This window comes from Sceloporus undulatus, chromosome 5 (genome assembly GCF_019175285.1).
Source record: "Sceloporus undulatus isolate JIND9_A2432 ecotype Alabama chromosome 5, SceUnd_v1.1, whole genome shotgun sequence".
Classification (NCBI taxonomy): domain Eukaryota; kingdom Metazoa; phylum Chordata; class Lepidosauria; order Squamata; family Phrynosomatidae; genus Sceloporus; species Sceloporus undulatus.
Genome location: NC_056526.1, coordinates 119160315 through 119176101, shown reverse-complemented (window position 1 = coordinate 119176101; position 15787 = coordinate 119160315).

Below are 15787 nucleotides of genomic sequence, written 5' to 3'. Positions count from 1 at the left end.
ACTTCAAAAACAGATTCAAGTACTTCCAATAGAATTCATTAAATAAAACTAGGAATGGACATATGTTGGGTCCATGTTTCCCTATCAGTATGTTTATTTAGTACCTTCCATGATAAGCAATGGTATGAACAGTAATCTATCTCAGAAATTCTTACACTTCCAAGGCTTATGAGGCTTTTCAGCAAAGGTAAAGTGCACATACATATTTTTAAAATCTGCCCAATTAAAAATGCATGTGCACAGGCAGACACATTTTAATAAATGGAGAAAACACATACAAAAAAGGTATACACTCATAAAACAAGGACCCTGTCCATGCTAGAAATTGTTGTTAACTATTCAAACTTGCCAGTCCAGATACATGGAAATTTTGCCCAATGGATTAAAATGGCAATCTAATTCAATGCATCTGTTTCCTTCAATTAGTACTATGTCCTTTGATGGACAAATTACTACCACCTATTACAAAGCCATGTTTTTTATTGTGACTTTGATTTTCATATATTTTAAAAGAAAGGTGGTGTTCTAGTGATTAGTTCTAAGTTGTATGGTAAGAAACAGTATGTTTAAATAGTTTAGTTGGGTTTCATCATGTCTGTTTCATTAAACAAATGTTGCTTACCAGGCTGTATTTAAAAAACAGTGGCGGGGTACAGACCGCCGCTTTGCAGCGGTCTGGCACCGCCGCCAGAAGGTCCGCGGGGGAGCCGGAGCCTTCAAACGGCCCGACTCCCGCGCGGACCGAAAAAAGAAGCTCCAAAATGGAGCTTCTTTTTGCGTCGCGTTTGCGACGTAGCGAGGCGCCAGGGGCGCGCTCGCTACGTCAGCAGCGGCGCGACGCGTCTGGACGCTGTGCGTCCGATACGTAAAGATGGCGCCGGCCATGTAGAATGGCCGGCGCCATCTTGTACGGACAGAGTCCGTACTAGGACATGGGGCGTCTAAAAGAGACGCCCCTTTTTTAAAATGGGACGTCCTCCGGACGTCCCAAAGGGCTGTTTAGAAAGCCCCTATGTATTTTCATGCAATCATTGAAGACAAAAAACACTGAAGACAAAAGCTGCATCTGCAATGCAGAAATAATGCAGTCTTACACCACTAACTGCCATGGCTCAGTGCTATGGAATCCTGGGACTTACGTTTGTTGTGGCACTAGAGCTCTCTGACAGAGAAGGCTAAATATTTCACAAAACTACTAATTCAATAGCATTGATCCATTTGCTATGGCAAAAAAAATAACTGGGTTCAGGTGGGATCATATCCAAAACCCTGCTCTAGGGGTATGTGTTGTGTATCCAACAGCTTTGATGATCTTCTCAAGGAATAGACAAACTTGTGCAGAAAACGTAATGATTTTTAGCACCAAGGTGTCAATGCATTGATGCAATCTGAAACAACCATTTGATGATGAAATGTAGATGAAATGTAGGATCTTCAGAGGAAAAACGGGTATAGTCTCAGTCTGTTTTGGCAAATGTCTTTGTTTCCTTTGCCACAGAAAATGCAAAATAAGCAGGTAGGAAGAATGTGGCATGTTTACCATAATCCACTGTGCTCGACTTTTATTCTTATCTAGGCCTGGTATGTCCTGATGAGCACAACCCCAACACTAGCATATTTCTAGCTGCCTTGGGTCATTGTGATTCCCAAAATATGTATCAGACCATCATCATGACTAACACTTGCTAGATATTAATTAGAAAATGGCATATCCAGCCAGAGGAGTGGTACAGTATGCTAACAAGAACATAAATTCTGTTAATGTACTTTTCCATTACATCTTTTTTATCTTTAAGTGTACTAGCAGTCTAAAATAGGAAAAACTGAGAAAAGATGGAGAGTTACTATACCTGAGGGAGCAGCCATCATGTCTGTAAGGGCAGAAGGCAATATGAAAAGGGGAGACAGCTGCATTTTAATTGACAGTACAGAAATAGTGTGCTTGTTGTCCCTAAAATATCCCCCAATTCTAACAACCTGGATGGTCTTGGCAACATAACCCCTGGGTTGACAATGCTGCAGGTGAATGCCAAGTCAGTAAAAAGAAAGATAGCTGTCATTTAGAATGTGAATAAAAGCTGAATCAAAAGTTATTGGTTCTTCATCGTAAGGAAAAGGAGATATGGAGCAATGACATGGAGTAGTAATATCAAGGAAAACACACATTTAATTCTCGAAATATAAAGTGGGTCTTTTTTGTTAGCCCAAGATTTTGAATGACAGGCATTTCCTAGAAATTCTTGATCTTACAAATCCTGAAGAGCAGTTTTTTTCAAAGTTCACAGGCAATTCTGAAATGCAAGATCATCTAAAGGAAGTTCTAGGATATGCCATTATAGTGTCTCCTTAAATCAAATATGCAAAAGCTTGATAAATTATCACGTTAAACAATTATGACTCAGAAGTAGCCCCTGGGGATTTAATTTTGTTTGGCAGAGAGTACAGCAATTAACACTGATTGCATTCCATGATCAAATGCCCTGAGCTCAAAGCCATCAGAACTACAAAACAGTAGTTGAAAACACTGTCAAGTGCATTACACTTAAGAACTTCATGCACAGAATGTAATATATGATAAGAACAATCAATAACCATTTTATGAACATACAAGTGTTGAGGATATTGTATAAATTGTGTGTCTATTTAAATCTACATGTGGATGCTGATTCATTGACCTTTGCTTTGGTGAAAAGGTTTATGATTATTTGAGCAAAATATATGTTGACACTACAGTGGGACAGAAAGTATGACTGTGTGTATTGTATTGTTTTGAAATAACTTTTAAATTCCCTAGTTTATTATATAATATCAATTAAAGTTGATAACCAGAAGATCTTGTATTCCACTTGGGTAAACATATTAGTTTGATTCCTCCATGTAGTCCGATTAATCAGTGGTGAATTAACACATATGTAAAATCCTCTGATCCAGTAGGTCTACTCTATTTTGAAGTAACAGCAGAATTCAGCCCAATTCGTTACAAAGCAATGCCATCTGGGACCATGGAGACTGGATGCAATATAATAAATACATGCCTTTTCACATATTATTGATTCACCGCTACTCCAAACTTCATTACAGGTTCACTAAAATTAAATATTAAAAAACCAAGCTAAAATTAAAGTCATTTATTGATTTCGAACAAGATAAGCTTCAGAGTATACTGACCATCATTAACAACTTATTATGGCGGGATACAGACCGCCAATTTGGGGCGGTCTGGCCCCGCCCCTTTCCCCGGAGTATCGGGGCTTCAGCGGCTACACCGGCAGCCGCTGAGGCCCCGATCCACCGCTTTTCGGGCTGCGGGGAAGTGGCAAAAGGCCGCTTCCCCGCAGCCAGAAAAGGGGTGTCCCTGGGGCTTCAAGCCCCAAGGACACCCCGCGGCGGCGGGGAGCAGAGAAAGGGGCCGCTTGGCCCCTTTCTCGTTTAGTCCGCTGGGCGCAGCCTTCAGACGGCTGCGCCCAGCGGACTCAACCCGGAAGGAGCTCCGAAACGGAGCTCCTTCCTGCTCCGTGTCCAGGGCGCACTAAGCGCCCTGGCGCGGAGCTACTACGTCATGGCCGCGGTGCCCCGTTTAGAGGCGGCGCGGCCATGACGTACTCACGGCGGCGGCCGTGCAGAAGGGCCACCGCCGTTTAGTGCGTGTTCGCCACGCACTAGGGTTAGGGAAGCACCGCCCTTTCGTAACCCTAGTGCGTGGCGAACACGCACTAAACTGCCGGTCTTTAACCGGCCATAGTATCCCAAAAAAAACTTCATCAAAAGTACTAATTCATTTAAGATTAACAAAGACTAACTTTGTTAGTCATGGTTGCTATTTTGGGTCATTGTGGAAGGTTTTTTTGTTTGTATTTCAAATATCTAGATTAGTTGATTCAGAACGTGGAGAACAAAAGATGGGTTAAAATAGAAAGAAAAGTTAATAATATGGAATTTGCTTCTTTGTTGGGTGATTCAATAGAAAAAAGTTATAAATAATATTATATTTTACAAACATGGCAAGTATGGAAGAAATGGCAGAAAAGACTAACATTTAATAATTATAAATGGTACCCAATTCTGAAGTCAGGTAAGGAATGTCCTTATTCTTTTGCATCTTCCTGAATTCATAAATTTATTCTTTTTAAATTGTTTTATTGGTTTTAAAAAACACAAATACAAATACATTCATAAACATACTTATCCATTCATCCCTACCCCCCCATTACAACTATCACAAAATCACAAACATTCCAACAAAAACATTCAGTACTTCCTTACTTGTAGCCTAGAGATATATACAGTGGTACCTCGGGTTACGAAATTAATTCGTTCTGCCGCCGCTTTCGTAACCCGAAAAGCCTTTGCAAACCGAAAACCCATAGGCGCTAATGGGGAAAAGCCGCGATTTCGTGTGAAATAGCGCCGAAAAGCACCAAAAAATTTTTCGTAACCCGAAAAAACATTCGTAACCCGGAACAGTTATTTCCTATGGGATTTTTTCGTATCCCGGAAATTTCGTAACGTGGGTATTTCGTATCCCGGGGTACCACTGTAGTTATCTTTTTGTCTATCTGGTAATTATTCAATTTAAATCTTCCTTCTTTCCTTTTAAAGTATAACTACATCTAACACATTTCAATCCATTTACTCTGGATACCTTTTAAATACATATTAGTTCAAATGTTTAATATAATTAGTTTAAATGATAGTTTAATCTGTATCTAGATTCAAAATTATACATTTTCCCACTTTTGCTTTAAGTAAATTATTATTTCATCCTAATCTTGTTTATGTGTCTTTATATTTTCGTTTCTTATTCCTTTGGATAACTTGTCCATTTCTAGGAGGTCTAAGAGTTTGAAGGACCAATCTTCTATTGATGGAATTTCTTCTTCCAGTTCTTTGCATAAATTATTCTCACAGCTGTCAACATATAAAAAATAGTTTGACCCACTTTTCCCTCTATGTCTTCATCTATCATATTTAACAAGAAGATTTGTGGTGTAAATTTCAAATCAATTTTTAGTATTTTTTTAATTTCAAAGTAAATTTGTTTCCAAAACTTGTTTGCTTTTTCACGTGTCCACCACATGTGAAAAAGTGAACCCTTCGCTTTTCCATACTTCCAACATACATTTGAACAGTTCTTATGCATTTTACACAACCTATCAGGTGTCAGATACCACCTAAAGTAAATCTTATAACTTTCTTTTACATTTTGACAACAAGTATAGTATACATGCATAAACATTAACACCTTCATATAGGTCAAGAAACCACTGACACAATTGGTTCCTTACATACATTACCTGAAAAGAAGCAGTATTTGTTTATTGCTGTGAATGCAGTGTAGTCAGATAACAAGAAAACTGTTATGTGCACAATCATTGAAGAATCTTTATATTAATGGTCACTTCCGAAAATGTATTTCTAAAAGCTTAGCTGAAAGGAATGTGTACGTATATGAAATTACAGATCATCCTGTAGAATCATCACCCGAGAGAGATATTGATGGGAGACAGCAGCTCATAAATGCAGACGGTGAAAAATTAAATAGAATATATAAAACAGGGAATGATGTCTGTTGGAAATGTGAAAATAATAATAATAATAATAATAATAATTTGTTTTATTTATATACCGCTATTCCAAAGATCATAGCGGTGAACAGCAAGTAAGCTAATTAGCAAGTAAGCTAATTTGCCCCCAACAGTCTGGGTACTCATTTTAGCTCCCTCCTCAGAAGGATGCAAGCCTGAGTCGAGCTTGGGCCCTTTTGCTGGTCTTGAACGCGCAACCTTGTGGTCTTGAGTAAATGGCTGCAGTACAGGCATTTAACCACTGCGCCACTAAAGAAGGGAACGTTTTTTTCATCTTTGGTAGTCCTGCACATATGCCCAAAAATTTTGGTAGGAAGTCTGTGATAAAATCTGGAAAACTTTTGGTATAAACATTGAGTATAAACCTGAGATTTTGCTTGTAAATATGATAGAACAAAAAACAGAAAATAAATATGGAAAGGTTGTATTTTACATGTTAACAGCAGCGAGGCTGGTTTATGCAAAATATTGGAAGAGCAAAGTTGAAGTACAAATTGATGAATGGCTCAGTAAATTAATAGATATGTTAAAAACAGATATATTGTCTAGAAAATTGAATGGAGAATCTAATATTTCTGTAATAGATGAATGAGAAAATATATTGAAATATATGAAAAAACATTGGGGAAAGGATTTAATTTTAGAAGAAAACTTAAATTTGATAAATTAAACTGAACTGGTTAATCAACAGATTTAAGTTTGTTATAAGGAAAGAGAAGCATTAAGGGAAATTTCTTTTTAAGTGAACAATGGAAATGGATATTGGAATATGTTAATTGTCACAATTGGTGTAACATATTACAAACTTGAAAAAGGAAACAAAGATGTAAATATAGGCAAAATTAGCATATATTTCTTAAGCTAGAAGCAAGGGATGCTAACTACATCAACTACATCAACTACTTCTTTTTGAAGTTATCACTATCTGCATGCATTCTACCTAGCTTTTTTATTTCCCTTTACTGTAATGTTAATACAGATGTACATGGTCTCCTCGTTTCAAATCATTTAAGTATATACATTAATTATTATTTTTTTGGTCAGTTGTTATCAATGTATAAAAATGACTTCTAATAGGAAAAGTTGTGAAATGTACTTTTATACTCCATTGTGTTTCTTTCAAATTTTAAGATAATTAAGTAGCCCTGGTGGCGCAGTGGTTAAATGCCTGTACTGCAGCCATTCACTCAAGACCACAAGGTTGTGAGTTCAAGACCAGCAAAAGGGCCCAAGCTCAACTCAGGCTTGCATCCTTCTGAGGTCGCTAAAATGAGTACCCAGATTGTTGGGGGCAAATTAGCTTACTTGCTAATTAGCTTACTTGCTGTTCACCGCTATGATCTTTGGAATAGCGGTATATAAATAAAACAAATTATTATTATTATTATTAAGCTTGGGTATGAAATAAAAAAGTAGATAGGCAGAAAAATAATGTTACTTATGAATCACTAAGTGAGAATCCTTAGAAGTCTTTTATTAATTGTATTTAGAGTATGTGTACATTGTGTTTTGTTTAGGGAATTGGGGGTTTATGTATTGTTATTTTTGTATTGTAATGTCTTTTTAACAGAGGTTTTTTGTATGTAATTGTTATTATGTGATTATGAAAATATATAAAAATATTTTAAAAAATAAACGCAGTGATACAGGACATGGTAGTCCAGGGGCATCTGAGAAGAGGGACACATCTCCATTAAGATATGAAGAGGGAAATGAGGAAGGATCACTTAAAATGGAAGAAAATGTTGAAGACTGGAACACTAGTAATACATATCATGAATCCGCAAATCATAAAGATTCTCCTGAAAACATGAATGAGGAATATAAGGCTGAAGAAGCATGCACACCGCACCGTGGCAAGTTAAGATTTCCTTAATAGGAATTTAAAATTATTCTTATTTCCATAATTAATATCAGTTGTACATGTTGCCATTATTCCTATTACATATATGCAGATTTGTCTTGTACAACATTGTTGAAGGTCCATGGGAAGATGTGAATTCACATGTCTTTTAATGTTGAACAGAAAACAGAGATGATAATGATACTGATTACCCTGGAACCAGTGGCTGTTATGAGGTGTCAGAATACCTGTCAGATAGAAACAGAGAAAGTATTGGAAGTGATGTTCATGATTCCAGTGATTGTTGTGATGTTCTACCTGAAGACCTTTCAGCAGTGCCTGATAATATAGTCCTGTTGCATAAGGCAATTTAGTAACTAGGAAAGTGAAGTGGTATATGAATTGGAAACATTCTATGCTTATGTAAAAACTGTGATTTCAAAGTACCAACAAAGGTTAACAAAAAATCAAACATTAAGGTTAGCTGAAATTGGAATCATTGACTAATAATTGTTAAAAGCAAGCATGTATCAAAGATGATAACTTAAGGGCTTTATGACTGTTTTAACAATCCATGCTTTGTTTCAATTTTCTCTTTACAGTGGTTTTGAAAATGAAAAATCAGAACTTCAACAAAAGAATTATGAATAGTCTTGTGGAAATGAATGCTAGACTAGGCAAAACGGAGAGATTCCTAGTGTCCTGTTGTGAAAATGCCTCCATTTTCTGATTTGTGTTATGAAGCAGATCTAAAACTTTTTTTAATATAAAAAAGCTACTACTACTACAAGAGATTAATATTATTTTCAAAAAAAATACATAATGTTCAAGTTGAAAAAAAAAGTTAATAAGATTTCAAACCATACCTCTATGCTTGTGAAATAGGGGGGAAATGGTCCTGTTGCAGAATCTTTTGTAAGACATGGCTGCTTTTGGAATTTCATTGTCTTTAATTTTTGGAAGTACTTAGTATATAAAATTCATGTGGGTGGGTACCAATAATATTTTGACCATTGGCTTACAGTGATAATACAACTGCAATGTTCATGCCTAGAGAATAAAGGCTTAAGTTGCATTTAAATTAAATGTCATATGTTGCATTTAATCTGTTGAATTCCATATTTCCATCTTGAAATGTTTTGAGATCTACTATGTGGAGAAACGATACTGAGCTTATCAAAATTTTATATATATAACTGTCAGTGATACTGCTATCAGAAAAACATCGGTTTAAATGGTGACTGTTAAGTTTGATTTTTCAAACATTATTTGTTCCGGTGGAAGGTTTTTTGTTTTTAAAATTGAAAATCCAAATCATGGGTTCACATGTGTGAATATTTTATTTGTGTTACCTTGTACTCTTTTGAATCCTAGGCCTTTCCAGGTTAACCATCCCGGCCCAGGTTCCCTGATTCCCTCATTCCTCCCGTGGCCCCATCTTAGTGATGGTTGAGGATCAACAGAGGGATATCAGGGTTTTTAGTTTTCATTGCTGTTTTTATCCTTGATATTGTATTTTTAATATGTTATACTATTTAATACTGTCTTAAGGGGGGAGGGATAAAGTGTTTTTAATTGTCATATTTTATATTTTACTGTTGTTAACCGCCCGGATTGGTTTGCCAGAGGGCGGTATACAAATAAATATTATTATTATTATTATTATTATTATTATTATTATTATTATTATTAACATATTTTTATAAACCAAATTGTACAATAAATATAAGCATCTTGATGTCATAAATATTTGCTGATTTTCCCTTTTTTGCACCATATCCGAGTAGCTTCAGGTCTTTAAAAGTATGGTACGTTAGCAAACTTCACTTTAAAAAATGAAGGAGGGTTGGATTTGACGCCAACAATGATAGCAGAAGAAAAAAGTAGTAGGTATGAGTAGAAAGGTGTTAAGCATGCTTGCTCCTGAAAACTATTTTGAGAATTATATTTAATCAATTGTGTATGATTACACAACAGAGACAAACAAAACAGATATCTCTTCTGAATTTATGGCACAACTCCATATATTGATTGACATTACACCAACATTTTGTACATGTGTCCTTGAAAAGGCCAGGTACAGTACTTTTTAAAACTACAAGTGGTAGGATACCAGAGGATGAAACACCTAGGAGATAGTGAATGCTTAAAATAAACACTTTATTTTTTCTGTTCTGATGGACACAATATACTGTTACCAAATACTATACTGCAAAAAAAATATAAAGAAATTCAAAATACATACATACATATTTCCAACATAGTGTTAAACTTTACATATGTATTATTATATTACATTATAGTGAAAGAAAAAAATATAGGCCTGTTACAGACAGCCAAAATAAAGCTGCTTCGAGCCACTGTGACTCGAAGCAGCTTTATTTTGGCTGTCTGTAACAGGCCATAGTTTTATATACAGCCACACACACACACATATATATATATTGTGAATATTACATTAGATATAGAGTATACAGTGGTACCTCGGGATACGAATTACCCAGGTTACGAATTTTTCGGGATACGAATAAATCCCATAGGGATTTATTGTTTTGGGTTACGAAGGTTTTTTCGGGTTACGAAAAAACCCTGGCGCTGTTTAAATGGAGCCGCGGCAGAGCCGCGGCTTTTTTCCCCATTAGCGCCTATGGCAATTCGGGTTACGAAGGTTTTTCGGGTTACGAAATTAGCCGCGGAACGAATTAATTTCGTAACCCGAGGCACCACTGTATTATTAGATCTACTATTAAAGGGCATTACTGAACAATACATATATTCATATAAGTTATAATTTAGGTAACAAAACTATGTAAAAACAAGTTATTTTACATTGCATTTATATAAACAAACATAAATACACATGTGCATTTGCAGATACACATCTGTATGTCTTTACAGCAGTGTATATAAATCTAAATCCATGTATACATACAGATATGCCTATTTGAGTGTGTATATCTTTTAATCTAGCTTTTGTATATTGAATCATTTAAACATAATACTTATCTATATCAATCAATCTTTAAAACTTGCTGGTGTGATGTTGTTGACCTTCTGGTCAGTTTTAACTTGTATGTTTGTTTGTTTTGTGTGTGTTTTTTTAAATACTGCATTGGATTTAATACTTTTTTAAGGAGGGGAGGGTACCAGGGATTTTATACGTTCTGCATTTTTAACTTTGTTAGCCGCACCAATTGTTCTCAGAGGGGCGGGATACAAATAAATTTTATTAGTAGTAGTAAAGTTGCCTATTTTATAACCCAGCTCTTTGTGTCTGGTCTCATTATTTAATGAGTTGGTCAGCAAATATAGCTATCACAAAATTAGCCACTAACCTTCTCTCATCAAAAACGTTAATCATATGTTATCCTTTTCTGCCATCTGGTGGCCACCATGTATGTTTCATATAACCAGTTTAATTTCAAGTGTAATTTATTTACATTCAATTCTTTTCCTTAGACGTTCAGAATGTGGTGATCTCTAGAACTCATCTTGATTTATTAGTAAAAGAACTCACTACTACAAGTTGCATATATAATATCTCTTTTGTAATGTTCCTATCTGCTGCCCTTTGGTTGTGGTTAGGAGTTTTTTGAAATCACATTAAATCATTAATGATTTTTGAAGTGACAATCCCACTACAGGTGAATTTATTCAAGATAGCAAACCACAGCCCTGAGTTTGCAAGACCTGAGCAGGGCACCTGATGACCAGGGCTCTTGTAGGTTTCTCCTGAATCAGGTTATAGTTATGCATTCAGGTACAGAATTCATCTTCCTACCCTTTTACTGACCACACTTCTTCCTTCTGTTGAAAAATTCTGCCACCTGAAAATTGAAACTATTGGATTACACAATCAGATCAGTAGGTTTTTCTTTCCTTCCTGATGTTATATATTTTAAAGTAGTGAAGTATTAAAACTTGAAACTGATGTGTGGGAGACAATTGCAAAAATGCAAAATGATAATTGTTTTCAGTGACACATTTGAAGCAAGAAAGCAAGCGAGTAAATCTGCTGACTATGAAACACTTTGAAAACTCTCAACAGTTTTCTCTTCCTTCCACTGCATTTGAGCTCATACAGGAACACAACTTGATTGATACATGGAGGATGAAGCATATAGGTATTAAAGGCTACATCTTTTTCTTGGATAGATTTAAATTGTGGTCAAGAATCAATTTGGCATTCATGTCTAAGACAATGGCGGGGTACAGGCCGCCGCCGCCGCCGGTAGGTCCGCGGGGGAGCCGGAGCCTTCAGACGGCACGGCTCCTGTGCGGACCAAAAAAGAAGCTCCAAAATGGAGCTTCTTTTTGAGTCGCGTTTGTGACATAGCGAGGCGCCAGGGGCGCACTCGCTATGTCATAAAGGCTGCGACACGTACGGACGCTCAGCGTCCGATACGTAAAGATGGCAGCGCCCGTATGAACAGGGCGCCGCCATCCTGTACGTATTCAATACATACTAGGGTTAGGGGGGTGCGGAAGCACCGCCCCTTCCTAACCCTAGTACGTATTGTATACGTACTATTTGGCAGTCTGTAACCCGCCATTGTGTAAAGAAATAATGAAAATTGAAATCCTGCCCAGAGCTTTATCTTATCACAGTCCAATCCTTCTAACAAGCCAAACAAAATCAAATCCTCTCCTCGTCACATATTACACTTTATATTCATTCAAATTTTTGTAAACTTATTATTGTTGTTTGTCATTGCTAGTGTTTTAATAGATTAATTTTAATGTGTTTAATCTTGCTTTAGGGGGGAAGTTGGGGATGTGATATACGTTACTATATATTGTATATTAGTTTTATTGTAATCCACTTTGATTGTTGTTAACAGAAAAGTGGGATAGAAATAAATTATTATTATTATAACAAGAAATCAAAGGAAAAAAGAATATTCATAGCGACTAAAAGAATCCTTTTTAGCAGATGAGGCTAGTAGGAAAGATAAAAAAAGGAAATAAAACTATATTTTCAAGAAAACACAAATAGAGACCCCTTTGAATGTAATATGGGTTTGCCAGTAAGGCAGTGATAAGGGACTAATTATTTCAACAAGAAATCATAACAAGGAAGATTAAAGAGAAAATAGGAAAAAAATGATGGAAAAATTAATGCTTGAGAGGGAGTGCGAGGGAGTGAACAGGCAGGCCCAGCTCCACCAAGGCTAGCCTGAAGAAGTAGAGCCCTCCCTCCATGATAACCGTCATCTTCCAGCCTGTGAGAGAATGAACAGGCAGGCAGGCCCAGCTCTACCAGGGCTAGCCTGAAGAAGAGCCCTCCCTCCATGAGAACTTTCATCCTTCGGCCTGTGAGGGAGTGAATAGGCTTGCCCAGCTCCACCAGGGCTAGCCTGAAGAAGAAGAGCCCTCCCTCCAATCCATCTGCCTTGGTCCAGGCCTCAGAGGGAGAGAAGAACCACTGGACCTCATCCCCTTCCCCACCACCATTCCCTTCTCCTTTTTGTGTCGTGCCTTTTAGATCCTAAGCCTGAGGGCAGGGAACTGTCTAATTAAAAATAATAATTGTAAGCCACTCTGATAGCCTTTAGGGCTGAAGGGTGGGGTATAAATACCATAATTAAATATCATCCTGGGTATATGAAGACCAAACAGACTTCCTCCCAGGGAGACACCTAAAAAATAGTATCAGGACAGTGTTGGATGTCTTAGAATATTACAAACTTCATGAAGAAAGCAAATTAGAATGAGATCCCAACATTTGGAAAAAGCATTCGACAATATAAACTGGGAGCTTATGAAAATGGTGTTTGAAGAATGTGGATTATGAGGAATGTTTATGAATTGGATCCAGAATATATATAAAACCCAAAAGACAAGAATAATAAACCTACAAGCATGCTAGATACCTAGGGTTGCCATAATTGTCCACTTTTACCAGGGACAAAATATGGAACAAATTCGAGACCAAACTGTAGGACAACTGCAGGACAAAACTCAGCCCAAAATGTAGGACATTTAAGATACCTTGATTACTTCAACATTCCCAAGTTAAAAAGGGCCTTTATGCTTGCAAGATTAAATATCCTTCTGTCTGTCGTATTGTATTGGAAGGCAGATTAAAAGGCTACCATACCAATGCCGGCTTTGCCCTTGTGACTCTGAAGAAATTGAATCTATTAGTCATATTCTCCTTTGTTGCTCCCTTTATTCTGAACAGTGTGCCTGGTTTATAATCCCGTTTATTCAACCATTTCCTGGCAGATAGGAGAAATTTTATGTGGACTATCTTCTTGCAGACAGCAGTGAATATGTAACTATCAGAGTTGCTAAATTCTTTGCAGCTGCTATTATTGGCTGTAAAAACTTTTTAAAACAGATGCAGGAAATTACTATCTAACTTCTTCTGGAGATATTTTGATAGCTAGTCAATTATCTCTGTTATACCCTTATTTTTAGTATACTGTTAAATCCATTTGGATGCATGTCTCTGGATTTTATTCTTGACATTTATATGTATATATATATTCATACGAAACACTAGAATATGATGTTTCCAATGGATGCAGTGCAATGTAATTTCTGCAAAACATTTTATTATTTTGTGCTGGCCATGTGCCATAATAAATTATTCGATTCAACAAGAATAATACTTAACAGAGAAAAAACGGAAAGATGTCCAAAAAATAAGGGAACCAACAGGGACGCCCACCATCCCCACTACTCTTTATCATGGTGATGGAAGTCTTAGATAAAAGAATAAGAGATGACAAATCAATTCAAGCTCCACAAATCCAAAAATACACTTACAAAGAGAAAGAATACAGAAAGATCAGTCTGGTTTTCTACCTCAAAGATTTATGAGTTCTAACACAAGGACTATTTTAAATCTGTTGGAGTACCATGACAAATACATTGATAAGAAATTAGTCTTATTTTTAATTGATATTGAAAAGGCTTTTGATACTGTTTTTTGGGATTTTTTGTTTGCTGCATTAAAGTTTCTTGAGGTGGGGACAAACTTTCAGAAATGGGTAAAAGAGATGTACAATAACCAATTTGCACAGATATTCATTAATGGAGAGAAACTGAGCAGATAATTTCTAGGGGCAATAGGCAAGGTTGCCCACTCTCTCCTTTATTATTTATCTTAATTTTGGAATTTCTATTGACAAATATAAGAGAAAGTAAAAACAGGAATGGAATATAAAATATGATTATTTTTGAAATAACTCAAGATATATGTAAAAACATGTTTTAAAGTAAATAGAGACAACATATCTATATCTATTTCTTTGTGGATATATGTAAGTTATCAAGTAGTTTACAGACAAAAAGTCCTAAGTAAAAAATGACTTCATGAAACGAATGAGGCACGTAAATAATTTAAAATAATTTACAAATGAAATCATAGTGGAAACTTTGCAGAAAAATATATGCAGCCGTTTCCCCTCTTGTCAGTCGGCGCCTCACTGCGGAGAGCGGTTGATCAGAAAGGAACACCTTGCTACCTACAGCTTTTTTTTTTAACCATCTTGCAGCGCCATAGAACAATGGACAACTCTGACACCCAGTCTCCATCTAGCTCTTCCTCCACTGGAAGAGCTCGGAGCTCGCCCCCTCCGCCTCCTCACTGGACCACCGCTGCCAGAGCCACGTTCTGCTGGGCGGCCTCCTCCTGGGGTGTCGGAGGTGCGCATCTGCGCACCGCCCCGGGAGTGCCGCCCACGGACTGGAAAGGGGACCACTGCGGGACTCTGTTTGCTCGGCCTTGGTGTTTTGCGGCCGGAGAGAGGGCACTTTAAGGGACACCTGGGGGGAAGGCAAGGAGGAGGCTCACCAGGTGAGAGCGGTGAGTATAAAGCCGGGCGACCGGACCTTCCTGCCACGCCCCCTCCGCCTCCTCACCGGACCACCGCTGCCACAGCCGCATTCTGCCGGGCGGCCTCCTCCTGGGGTGTCGGAGGTGCGCATCTGCGCACCGCCCCGGGAGTGCCGCCCACGGACTGGAAAGGGGACCGCTGCGGGACTCCGCAGCGCTACCACTGCACAGCTGCGCGGTTGCGCAGCTTTTATTGGGCTTAGGGAGGTTGTGGGTTAGCCATAGAGCAGAGGATGCCTGTGGTGGCTAACCTCTGCTCTCTCAAGTGCTGGAGAAGGGTGGGGGGAGGTTATGGATGTGGGGGATGCATGGGCTGGGGAGTAGGGGGATAACATCGTCACTAGCGGAGCTTCTATTGAGGTAGTGTGGGGCAGGGGGAGGTATGGCGGTGGGAGAAGGGACTTGCGTTCCAGGGGAAGGCGAGATCGATGCATCATATCTATCTCCCCTTCCTGTCCCCCTCCCAACCTAAGGGACCTGAGGGTCACTCCAACCGTGCCACAAACCCTGTCG